The sequence below is a fragment of the Trachinotus anak genome, unplaced genomic scaffold (assembly GCF_046630095.1).
Source record: "Trachinotus anak isolate AG129_WGS33_773 ecotype Australia unplaced genomic scaffold, CSIRO_AGI_Tana_v1 ptg000002l, whole genome shotgun sequence".
Lineage (NCBI taxonomy): Eukaryota > Metazoa > Chordata > Actinopteri > Carangiformes > Carangidae > Trachinotus > Trachinotus anak.
In genome coordinates this window covers 502,632-513,275 of record NW_027273853.1, presented here as the reverse complement: position 1 = coordinate 513,275, position 10,644 = coordinate 502,632, and the positions used below count along the sequence as shown (strand labels likewise).

General features: G+C 42.9%; 1 protein-coding gene across 1 annotated transcript in view; it reads left to right on the top strand.

Moving 5' to 3' along the window:
* Nucleotides 1–5,887: 5,887 nt before the first annotated feature.
* Nucleotides 5,888–10,644, top strand: part of LOC139627645 (uncharacterized) — a 135,676-nt gene continuing 130,919 nt past the window's right edge. The window contains exon 1 of the mRNA XM_071488628.1: nt 5,888–6,111. The gene's annotated coding sequence lies outside the window, so the exon portion shown is untranslated. The remainder of the gene's footprint in view (nt 6,112–10,644) is intronic.

The window sequence follows — 10,644 nt, the reverse complement described above, 5'->3', positions numbered from 1 at the left end:
TACCTTCCAAACTAGAATGCAGCAACAATTAGGCTCATTGTATTCTGTGTACTGTACAAGGAACACACTGTGTACCCCTGTAAAGGGAGCATTATGTTGCTATTGGTCTGTATTGAGCTGTTTTAATAGTAGTTTAATTTCACAACAGTGACAAACAATACCAAGGCTTAGGACAAACACTCGTTACTTGGTTGTCACCGGTGAAGGTAGGTCAGTGAAAAGCGCTGCTCTGCAGTCCTCTCAGTCTGGGTTGGTTAACTGTGGAGACTGTGACGAGGGAAGCTGAAACACAGTCATTGGTCAATTCAACATGTTTTTTAGATGAGAACTGATGCCACGAGACAACAACAACTTAAATATAAACTTAGAAAAGGAGAAATAAATAAAACAAGTATTGTAAAAAGAGCACTTATCTGATCAGACGCCAAAAAGGCAGGTGCTTGAACACCATCAGAGGTCTGTCTGTGCGCATGCTTGGGGTGCAGTGATTAGTCTACTATTATACTATAGACTATTTTAAGTCAACGTGTCATTTCCCATACATTGGTTTATTTATGGCAGCCAGCTGCAACATAAACATTAACTTAAAATACCACAAAACATTAATAGAAAATAGACATATATTTATTCTATATTTATCTGCTCTTAACTCTGCTCTCTGTTCTCTGTTCTCTGCACAAGGTACAGACATGCACGAGGTACAGACACACACATACACACACACGCGGAACAAACAGCAGGGCAGAGAGGCAGTGTGAAGGCTGATGACTTTGGGGCCTTGAAGTGTTTTGGCTGCAGGAACGAGGGTCACTGTGAACCAATAACAGTCTCATAAAAACAGATTCAGACAGCCAGGGATTAATAGGTCATATTAGCTGTATGAACCAATCCTTTCAACTTGTGGAGATGAGGGGGCGGACAAAATAAACCCAAGACCTTGTCAGGACAGAGGGCCAGAGTTTGCACTTGCACAGCTGATGACACTGTGTTAGTTAGCACTAGCACAGCTACTGACGCGGTTTCAAGCTAACAAACAACGTAATCAGTGAGCTACGCATACAGTTCTGATATGTCTTCCAGGAGCCAATTTTGGTCACAATAAACTCAAAAACTCCTGAGTCTGGGTATGACTGAGGCACAAACATGCAGCTCAGACTTTGTGATGTTTCCTCCACTAACCATCTTGATATGCTCTGTTGTTTCACCTGTCAACCAAGCGCAAGCAGCAGTGGTGGGTGGGGCATAAGGCCTGATCCAGATTTTTCAAGAAGGAGTGTAGATGTGCTTACAGCCCCCGTTTTTGATATATTTTTTTTCACCTTTTATGCGGGAAAACCATGTTAAACAAAATATTAATCATAACAGATTTTTACAGAGTTTAAAACATTTCAGGAGAGAAATGAAAACGATCTCCATCCAGACAAAGCTTTAGCTTCATTTGAGAAATGATCTCTGTCCATACTAACACACCTGAAAATGCATATATATGACCATTCACGTACACCTGGTATGCGCGAGCCAGTTTAAACAGGAAGCAGGTATTGCACACCAGCTGCTAGCAAAGACAGCAATGTCAGTAGCGCTTGTAATTCATTATCCATACTGCTTTTGACAGCTGCTAGTCAAGGCTGATAAGACCCAATCAGGGAGCGACTGTCGTTGTCTATATCATTGTTTCCAGAGGTCTTTGTTTTGCCCATCCAGACTACAAACGCATGGCTGGAGTTTTCAAACGAACACAGGGCCAGCATCATTTCCAAATGTCTCCATTTAGAAAATTTGGGAGTAGTGTGGATGCCAGGCACAAATGTAGCAAAAGTGATGTGTTTTAAAATGAAAACAGTAGTGTGGACGTAGCCAGAAAGTAACAGCTGTGATAGAGCTCAGGAGGACAAGAGCCGGCTGTGTTGAACACTGCAGACAGAGTAGCAAAGGACACTCTGAGGGACACTGATGAGGACCTGATGGTTGACTATGTGTTTAAAGTCCCTGCTCTCAAGAGAAAGCAGATGAACACCAGTGGCTTTCAGGCCAAGAATAGAGTAGTAGGCAGGTTGAGAGTGCAGCAGCAGGAGGAGCATCCAGAGCCTGAGACTATCTACACACCCAACCCAGCGCACAGAGTTCAGTATATAAATGAGCTCTGTGTGATTTTAAGTCAGTTTGGTCCTGAACAGTTTTTAATTCTTGGAGGAGATTTTAACTGTACAGAGAACAATGAGCTGGACATGAACCACACTGAACCTCATGCTGCTTCAAAATGTGCCACAAAGCAGCTGGTGTAGGCTCACAGGTTAAATGATGTATGGAGAGAAATGCTTGAGAAACACAGACAGTAACACATGGGTGTTCAGAAACGGTAGTGATCCTTCTGCAGGTTCACGTACGGAAACCTTGTTACGACTTTTGCTTCCTATTTTCCTATTTTTCTATGGCCAGATGAGACAGTTGGGTTCTTTTTTGTTGTTTTTTTGTTGTTGTTTTAAGCATCATTTCAATATTTTAAAAGGGTGCAGGATACTGGGGTTTTGATCAGATCATTCCCACAGTGTTGTGTAATGTGTTATTGCAAATCTGAAATACAAGTCTGCATACTGGCACTGTAACACGTGTTAGTTATTAGATGCACATTTAAGAGAAACTCATCTCAGCAACACTTCTTGAAACTTGGCACAAACATTCAGTTGGACTCAAGGATGAACTGATAAGATTTTTGTGGTCAAAAGTCAAGGTCTTGGTGACCTCACCATACATAGTTTTGGCCTAATGAATTCCTTGAGATAATTTCTTCAAATTTGGTATGAAAGAACTGATTAGATTTTGGTGGTCAAAGTCAAGGGTACTGTGACTTCACAAAATACTTTTTAGCATTACTTAAGACTTCACACAGCAATTATGACAAAATTTCACACAAATGGTTAATATTTTATATGACTCTGGAAAAACAAAGATGTGATCTGAAATTAGTTGGACAGGTGGAGGCATACAACTGTTAGGCAGTAATTCTAGTTTTGGAAAGTTTTCAGAACTTGGAAAGGAGATTTTACATCGTTGAAGCAGTGGTGGGATTGTGGGAAAGTGGAAATCAAGCAGCTTTTTCACCGGTACACTCTCAATGTCTCTTGTGAAAAGGCCGCATTGAAGACCTCCAATCAGAAAAGGCATACTAGCAGACCTGTTCTGATCTGATCAGGCTGTACAGAAGAACTGGAAGGAAGTGGAGGAGAAGGTAGAGGGAAGGTTGGCCAAGTGGAGGTAGCTGTTACCTCACATATTGTACAGAGGAAGAGTTCTGATTATGAATAATTTGGTTCCATCAAATCTCTGGCACAGGTTAAAAAGTGTTTGGATCCCCCTGCTGGTCTGTTACATAATGTGCTGTCCATCATGGTTAACCTCTTTTGGGTACTGTAAATATATTTTTTTAATAATTTTAAGCTATGGTATACTTTCACTGAAGTTCAGAGGGAAATATTGTACTTTTTACTCCAATACACTCATCTGGCGATGGTTATTTTTAGTAGTAGTTATTTTTAACATGAGTATTTCACACAAAGGATAGTTTAACAAGCATTAAAATGCAATGCATAGTTAGAGATTAAACCTGTGGTTTCAAAGCTTTTTGGCCTTTACAAAAAGCAGTGTGCAGACAGGGTCACATTTCAGATGTCTATGAGTTATTAACAGCTCCACTAAATAGTGATTTTTCCCTGTAAACTTCTCACATGGTTTCATTTCAATACATCTCAACAAAAATCAGAGAATAGGAAAAAGTCCAAAAGCTGAAAACAGATGTATGTATGTTTCCTCTCAGATTAATCAACTAAGTAATGGTTAGGTTCCTGTCACTCAGTCAGAGGGACCTAACCATTACTTTTCTGATGTAGTTTAACTACATTTTGCTGCTAATACTCATGTACTTTTACTCAGGCAGGATTTTTCATGCAGGACTTACAATGGAGGATTTGTTGTATTGGGTACCTTTGCTGAAGGAAAGGGTCTGAATACTACCTCCACCACTGTTATTAGTTCAAAGGCTACTTCATCGAAGAGTTAATTCATAGATGAGCGTGAGCAAGCGGAGTGGAGATAAGTTGCTGAAAAAAAGTGTAAGATGAAATTTGTAAGAATTAGGACTCAGAGATGATATTACTGTGTTTGTTTTCTGTGGTTGTGCTGTTGTATTAAGCAAGCAGAGGGAGAACATAATGACATCAGCAGACAGGAGGAGGTCAAGAGGACAGTGAGGACCTAGAAGGATTTTTGACATACTGGGTGAGAGCTGGACATTGCTTTCTAACATTGTCGATGCCATGGAGGACAGGCCAGAAGAGTCAACCCAAACCTTTGTGGTCAATTTTTTAAGGTAAGACTAATTTGATAGAAGCTTTTGTAGGGCTGAATTCGCCATAATTAATGTCAACATTGAAAATGCTTCAACATCAATATTTTTAGGTAGACACATTGTTTCCCATACAGGTAGGGCTGCATATTCAGTCGACACAGACACACACACACACAGAGGAACAGGCCTATATGCTGTATAGACATCTGCCTCACTCTTTGTGATGTTGACCATGTCATGGGTTCTGGTTCTGGTGTGGATCGGTGTTGAACTAGAAATGATGATCTGCTGCGATGGTTTGTTTGGGGGTCTAAATACAGTTTTGCTCCAAAATACTTTATGATGTTTTGAGACAGAAGCTTATAGAATTCATTATAAACAATCTTTTGCTGCATCTTCTTCAACATATCATGACGTTCATCAGTTTGTGAGTTTCTGAGGTCTGCAGGTGTGAAGCACTATTTTTAGGAGAAAGTGAACGAAAAATCACACAGTATGAGTGAAAACAGATCAGAATCAACAGTTGTTAGTTTAGTGTGATGTATTTCAGTTTCTGAGATCTGCAGGAGATAAGCACGAGTTTTAGGAGACAGTGAACAAAAAATCACACAGTATAAGTGAAAACAGATCAGAATCAACAGTTGTTAGTGTAGTGTGATGTATTTCAGTTTCTGAGATCTGCAGGAGATAAGCACGAGTTTTAGGAGACAGTGAATTGAAAATTACTGAATGTGAGTGAATACTGATGAGAATCAACAATTGTGTGATTTGTGTGATGTATTTGAGTCTCTGAGGTCTGCAGATATAAGGCAATATTTTTAGGTCACATTGCACAGAAAATCACTCAAATGAGTGAATACTGTTCAGAATCAACAGTTGTGCGTTTTTGGTGAAGCTTTTGAGTTTTTGACGTCGGCAGATATCAAACAGTAACCTTAGGATACAGTCAGCTTAAAATGACTGAATGTGAGTGAATACTGTTCAGAATCAACAGTTGTGCGTTTTTGGTGAAGCTTTTGAGTTTTTGATGTCGGCAGATATCAAACAGTAATCTTAGGATACAGTCAGCTTAAAAATTTTGGTCAAAGATGCACTGACCTTTGCTCTCGCAGTGAAACACTGGAGGAGAGTAAAATGTGCTGGTGCGCTTGTGCGTCTCCTCCGGCGCGGACTTCGCACACCACTCCCAGGTATCTTTCTCTCCAACGTGCGTTTACTGCCCAACAAGCTGGATGAACTTCAGCTACTGGTGCAGAAGAACAGAGACTTTTCTTCATCTTCCGTCCTGTGCTTCACGGAGACGTGGCTGTGTGGATCGATTCCGAACTCTGTGCTGGAGCTGGCCAGCTTCCAACTCTTCAGAGCGGATCGCAACACAGAGCTGTCCGGCAAAACGAAAGGTGGAGGAATGTGTTTTTATGCAAACAGTGGCTGGTGCAAAGACGTGATAGTGATCCTGCAGCACTGTTCTCCTGACCTGGAAACTTTCATCATAAACTGTAGGCCCTTCTACTCCCCCCGTGAGTTCACTTCATTCATTCTGGTCGGTGTTTACATCCCACCACAGGCCAACGTGCAGGAGGCACAGCGGGCGCTCGCCGACCAGATACTGTGTGTGGAGCGGACCAACCCGGACTCCTTAGTTATTGTCCTTGGTGACTTTAACAAAGGTAACCTCAGCCACGAACTGCCCAAATACAGACAGTTTGTTAATTGCCCGATCAGAGAGGGGAACACTCTGGACCACTGTTACACCACAATCAGTGGTGCTTATCACGCCATCCCCCGGGCTGCACTAGGCCACTCTGACCATGTCATGGACCACCTGATTCCCACATACAGGCAGAAACTAAAACTGTGTAAACCTGTTGTGAGGACATCGAAGCAGTGGAGCAGTGAAGCCATAGAGGATCTGCGGGCATGTTTGGACTGCACTAACTGGGAAGTGTTCAGGACTGCTTCCAACAGTCTGGATGAGTTCACAGAGGCTGTGATGTCATACATCAGCTTCTGTGAGGACTGCTGTATCCCATCACGTACCAGGGTGAGTTATAACAATGACAAACCCTGATTCACAGCTAAGCTCAGTCAGCTCAGGAGGCAAAAAGAGGAAGCTTTCAGGAGTGGGGATAGGGACAGGTTTAAAGAGTCCAAGTACAGGTTTAGCAAGGCGTTGAGAGAAGCTAAACAACTGTACTCTGAGAAACTTCAGCTCCAGTTCTCAGCCAGCGACTCTGCTTCTGTCTGGAAAGGGCTCAGACAGATCATTAACTACAAACCTAAACCCCCCCACTCCATTAACGACTTCCGCCTGGCTAACGATCTGAATGAGTTCTACTGCCGCTTTGAAAGACAATGGGACAGGCCTGACACCAACCTCCGCGAGTCCAGCCACCACCTCCAGACCACCAGCTTCTCCTCGCCCACTTCAGCAGTGGTCCTGGCACCTCCACAACTAGCCACATCAGAACCCCCCTCCTCCCCTACCAAAGGAATGTCTCTTTCTATCCTGGAGAGAGATGTCAACAGGCTTTTTAAGAAGCAGAACCCCCGCAAAGCAGCCGGTCTTGACTCTGTCTCTCCATCATCCCTGAAGCACTGTGCTGATCAACTGTCTCCAGTGTTTACGGACACCTTCAACACCTCACTGGAGACCTGCCACGTACCAGCCTGCTTCAAATCCTCCACCATCATCCCTGTCCCCAAAAAACCAAGGCCCACAGGACTAAATGACTACAGACCCGTTGCCCTGACCTCTGTGGTCATGAAATCATTTGAGCACCTTGTCCTGTCCCACCTCAAATCCATCACTGACCCACTCCTGGACCCCCTGCAGTTCGCCTACAGAGCCAACAGGTCTGTAGACGATGCTGTCAACATGGCTCTCCACTTCATCCTCCAGCACCTGGACTCCTCAGGGACCTATACCAGGATCCTGTTTGTGGACTTCAGCTCTGCCTTCAACACCATCATCCTGGCTCTGCTGCAGGACAAGCTCTCCCAGCTGAGCGTGCCTGCGGGTAGATCACCGACTTCCTGTCTGACAGGAGGCAGCACGTGAAGCTAGGAAAGCATGTGTCTGACTCCCAGACCATCAGCACTGGATCCCCACAGGGCTGCATTCTTTCTCCCCTGCTCTTCTCCCTGTACACTAACACCTGCACCTCCAGCCATCAGTCTGTCAAGCTCCTGAAGTTTGCAGACAACACCACTCTCATTGGACTGAGTCTGCCTACGGGTGGGAGACTGACCGTCTGGTGACCAGGTGCAGGCAGAACAACCTAGAGCTAAACGCTCTGAAGACAGTGGAGATGATCATGGACTTCAGGAAAAACCCAGCCCCACCCACCCCCATCACCCTGTGCGACAAAACCCTGTGGAGCATTTCCGCTTCTTGGGAACCACCATCACACAGGATCTCAAATGGGAGCTGAACATCAGCTCCCTCATCAAGAAAGCCCAGCAAAGGATGTACTTTTTTTTTTTTTTTTTTTTTTGGCCTTTTTAATGCCTTTATTGGATAGGTCAGTGAGAGAGTGACAGGAAGGTCAGGGAGAGAGAGGGAATGACATGCAGCAAAGGGCCGCGGGTCGGATTCGAACCCAGGGTCGCTGCGGGTAGGACTAAGCCTTAATGATATGCGCTCTACCAGGTGAGCCCTCAAGGACTCTGAGGCGTGCAGGGAAGATAGTAGCTGACTCCTCCCACCCTGGACACAAACTTTTTGTGACACTCCCCTCTGGCAGGAGGCTGCGGTCCTTCAGGACCAAAACCACTCGCCACAAAAACAGCTTCTTCCCATCTGCTATCAGCATTATCAACAAGGCTAGTGAGCCCCACTGTCACTGATCCCCCCGATCCCCAATTGCACCAACCACCAGCACAAATTCCTTGTATGTGGAAACATACTTGGTAATAAAACTGATTCTGATTCTGATCAACACCCCCCCCCCCCACTCATGTTAATGTTCACATTCCTGGAAACACAGGCCGCGGAGGAGGGGTGGCATCCATTTATCACTCCAATTTATTAATTAATCCTAAACCTAAGGTTAATCATAATTTATTTGAAAACCTTATTCTTATTCAGCCTGATTCAGCCTTTGTCTGTCACACCCAAAGTGAAAAACACAAAAACCAGTCTTACTCGTTACTGTATATCGTCCACCTGCCCCTTACTCTGAGTTCTTATCTGAGTTCTCAGACCTATTATCTGAGTTTGTTCTCAGCATAAGATAAAGTAATTACAGTGGGTGATTTTAACATTAATGTAGATGTTGAGAGTGACAGCCTTAGTCATGCTTTTAACTCAGTACTAGACTCAATTGGCTTTCTCAGCATATAAATGAACCCACTCACTCTTTTAATCATACCCTTGATCTGGTTTTGACTTATGGCATTGAAATTGAATATCTAACAGTATTTCCCCAAAACCATTCCCTCAGTCCATGACTGAGTTTTCAGTCATGGACTATGAAGCATTTGAGGAAAAAAAACCATTACAGCAGGTGTCTCTCTGACTATACCTTTTGCAAATTTAAAGAAAGAATCCCATTGGTATTCAGTAGGGAACAGCTCTCTTAACTTCACACCTGCACAAGTTGATGATCTTGTTGATAGTACTGTAGCCTCACTGTGTGCAACACTGGATATTGTGGCCCCTCTGAGAAAGAAGGTAGTGAGTCAGAGGAGGCTAGCTCCATGGTACAACTCAGAAACACAAGCAAAGTTCAAGGAGACTAGAAAGGAAGTGGCGTTCTGCTAACCCGGAAGAATTTCTAAAGGCTTGTAAAGACAGCCTATTGGCTTGTAAAGACAGCCTATTGGCTAACAAGAATAATCCCAGGTTTCTGTTTAGTACTGTAGGGCTGACAGACAGCCATAGCTCTGTTGAACCTATCCCTTTAATCCGTCAGTTGTAATGACTTAATGAGTTTCTCCACAAATAAAATCGTGATCTCTCTGAGCTCACTTCAACAGTTTCTTCATCTAAACCATCAACTTGTCTTCTAGACCCCGTTCCAACATGGCTGTTCAAATACATTTTTCCTTTAATCAACACCTCTATATCAAGTCTGATTAACTTATCTATATCAACTGGTTATGTGCCGCATAAGCTCAGAGAGATCTACAGGAGAAAAACAGTCAAAATATAAACCAGTTACAGTGGACTCTGAGGCTGCTGAACTGGACAGTACATCTGAGCCAGCTGTGGGGAGGAGATGGTGATTTTTTTCTCTAACAGAGACAATTTTATTTGTAAAGAAGCTCATAAAGTCATTACAAATGAGGGCTAAAGGTTTCTGAGTTGTACCATGGAACTAGCCTCCTCTGACTCACTACCTTCTTCCTTAGAGGGGCCACAGTATCTAGTGTTGCACGCAGTGAGGCTACAGTACTGTCAACAACCTGTGTGGATGTGAAGTTAAGAGAGCTTTCCCCTACTGCATTGATACCTGACAATGGGCTAAGTATGGGATGGGATTCTTTCTTTAAATTTGCTAACGGTATTGTCAGAGAGACCCCTGCTGTAATGGATTATTTTTCCCAGATGCTGTGTAGTCCATGACTGAAAACTCAAATGTTAACAGAAAATGGTCAGATAAAACACAGTTTCTGGGAAATACTGTTAGATATTCAATGTCAATCCCATAAGTCAGAACCAGATCAAGGGTATGGTTAAAAGAGTGAGTGGGTTCATTAACATGCTGAAGCCAATTGAGTCTAATAATGGATGAAATGCAATACTCAGGCTGTCACTTTCAACATCTACATGAATGTTAAAATCACCCACTATGATGACTTTACCTGTGCTGAGAACTAACTCAGATAAAACGTCTGAGAACTCAGATAAGAACTCAGAGTAAGGGGCAGGTGGACGATATATAGTGACTAGTAGGACTGGTTTTTGTGTTTTCCAGTTAGGGTGTGACAGACTAAGAATAAGGCTTTCAAATAAATTATGATTAACCCTCCTGTTATGTTCATTTGTCAGGAACAGCAATGGTGTTCCCGGGTCAGTTTGACCCAGTGCATGTTTAATTATCCAAATGATGTCAGAAACCAAAAAAATCCTAACAAGCGCTGTGAATATTTAATTACTAACTCCATTACTAACTATTCTATCAATATTTAGTGCAATGGTGTTCCTGACCTCTAACAGGTAATGGTTCAATTAGGATAATTCACTCGTTTTTCATTAAAAAAATGCATGTTCAAACTTTTTTTAAATGTTTCACCACTTTATTGCTTTTGAAAGACCAACATATGAAACACAATAGTTTTACATAACATTGTAA